We start from the raw sequence: 2,615 nt of genomic DNA on the forward strand, positions 1-2,615 counted from the left end.
GATATAGATCCTGTTTCATTCTTCTGCATATGGCTATTCAATTTCCCCAGCACCGTTGGGAATAGGGTATTGAATAGGGATTCTTTTCTCCAGTGTGTATTGTTGTTTGCCTTGTCAAAGATCAATTGGCTGTATGTGAATGGTTTTATATCTGGGTTTTCTTCTCTGTTCCATTGGTCTATGTCTCTGTTTTTGTGCTAATACCATGCTATTTTGGATATGGTAGCCTTGTAGTATAATTTGAAGTCTGGTAATGTGATGTCTTCAGATTTGTGATTTTTGTAGTATTAGTTATTAAGATGATGTGCTATTAGAGAAGGGATGGACACATAAATGAATGGAACCAAATACAGAACCAGAAACAGGTATGCACAGATACACCCAATTGATTGTTTACAAAGTAATCAAAGCAATTTAATGAAGAAAAATAGTATTTTCAATAAATGGTGCTAGAACAACTGGACATTTATAGGCAAACAAACAAATTTCAGCTTAAAATTCATACCTTATACAATTAACTCAAAAACGGTCCACCTACATGCACTACCATCTGAGGCCACCGCCTGCCTGCCCTGGTGGGGGAGGGTAGGTGTCCCCTTGAGCCCCACTGAGCAGGCCTGCCATCCCCCTTCCCTGCAGGCATGCTGCCCCACAAGACTAAGCGAGGCCAGGCTGCCCTGGACCGCCTCAAGGTGTTTGATGGGATCCCACCACCCTATGACAAGAAAAAGTGGATAGTGGTTCCTGCTGCCCTCAAGGTTGTGCGTCTGAAGCCTACAAGAAAGTTTGCCTACCTGGGGCATCTGGCTCACGAGGTTGGCTGGAAGTACCAGGCAGTGACAGCCACCCTGGAGGAGAAGAGGAAGAAGGCCAAGAACCACTACCGGAAGAAAAAACAGCTCATGAGGCTACGGAAACAGGCCGAAAAGAACGTGGAGAAGAAAATTGACAAATACACAGAGGTCCTCAAGACCCATGGACTCCTGGTCTGAGCCCAATAAAGACTTTATTCCTCAAAAAAAAAAAAAAAAAAAAAAATTGGTCCAGGACTTAAATGCAAAACATAAAACTATAAAACTTTGAGAATAAAATATAGGATAAAGTCTTTTGGACTTAGGGCTAGGCAAAGAGTTCTTTGATATTAAAAGCATAATGCACAAAAATTGACACCTTGAATTGTATCAAAATTAAAAACTTTTGCTCTGAAAAATAGCATATGAAGAGGATGAAAAAATAAGCAACAGACTAAGAGAAAATATTTCCAAACCACATATCCAACAAGAGACTAATATTTAGAATATATAAAGTACCCTCAAAACTCAACAGCAAAAAATCAAGCAATTCAATTACTAAATGGTCAAAAGACATAAAAAGACATTTCACTAAAGAAGATATATAGATGGCTCATAAGAACATTAATAAATGTTGAACATTATTAGCCCTAAGAAAAATTTAAAATAAAATCACAATGAGTATCACTACAAATCTACCAAAATAACTAAAATATAAACTAGGGAAAATATCAAATACTGTTCAGCACTCAGAGAAACTGCATCACTCATGCATTTCTGGTAGTAATGTCAAATGGTGCAGCAGTTCTGAAAAAGTCTGACAATTTCCTAAAAACTAAACAGGTAACTATCGTACAATCTAGCAATTGGCATTCCTGGTTCTTTATTCCAGAAAAAAAAGGGAACTTCAGTTCACACTAAAACCTGTATAAGAATGTTCATAGCAGTTTAATTTGTAATAGCCCCAAACTAGAAACCACTTAGATATACTTGAACAAGTGAATGGTTAAATAGCAGTACACCCATACCATGGAACACTACTCAACAATAAAAAAGAAAAAAAGTATTGGGCCACAGAACAACTTGGATGCATCTACAGAGAATTATATTCAGTGATTAAAGTTAATTCCAAAAGGTTATATGCTCTATGATTCCATTTATATCACATTCCTAAAATGACAAAATTATAGAAATCAAGACCAGATTATTGGTTGCTGGGGGTAATGAAAGAGGGGTGTCTCTACAAAATGGTTATGGCTATAAAAGGGCAAGATGAGGGAATCCTTGTGATGATGGAAATAGTGAGTATCTTGTCTGCAAAAATTTCAGTTTCCTACTTGTGATACTGTACCATAGATTTGCAGGATGTTACCACTGGGGGAAACTGGCTAAAGCATTCATTGAATCTCTCTTGATTACTTATTAGAGCATGTGAATGTACAATAGCTCTTTTTGGTATTCTGTGTGTGTGCTGTGTGAATCTTGCAGTTACTTTGTCAAGTACATAAAAACGACCCTGGTGAGATATTGACTAGAAGAGCAGGACTTTGAGATTATTTCTGAAGAATTTATTTATGTTTGATATTGAATCATCCAATCCATGTACATGGTATAGCTTTTCACTTATTGTTTTCTTTTATGACTCTCAAATTTTCTCTATAAAGAACTTACATGTATTTTCCTTTTAGATTTTTTTCTAAGCATCTTGTTGACATTTCATATTATTTTCATATTATAGTTAATATTTGGTTATTTCTGGTAGATCAAAATGAGATTTATTTTTACATTTTTCTTTTACCCAAATAAGTTTGCTAAACCTTTTCG

At 36.0% G+C, this 2,615-nt stretch overlaps 1 pseudogene; it reads left to right on the forward strand.

Moving 5' to 3' along the window:
* The first annotated feature begins 600 nt into the window (after positions 1-600).
* Positions 601-1,038, forward strand: LOC105855707 (large ribosomal subunit protein uL13 pseudogene; annotated as a pseudogene).
* The last annotated feature ends 1,577 nt before the right edge of the window (positions 1,039-2,615 follow it).

The sequence above is a fragment of the Microcebus murinus genome, chromosome 12 (assembly GCF_040939455.1).
Source record: "Microcebus murinus isolate Inina chromosome 12, M.murinus_Inina_mat1.0, whole genome shotgun sequence".
In the NCBI taxonomy this organism is placed as follows: Eukaryota; Metazoa; Chordata; class Mammalia; order Primates; family Cheirogaleidae; genus Microcebus; species Microcebus murinus.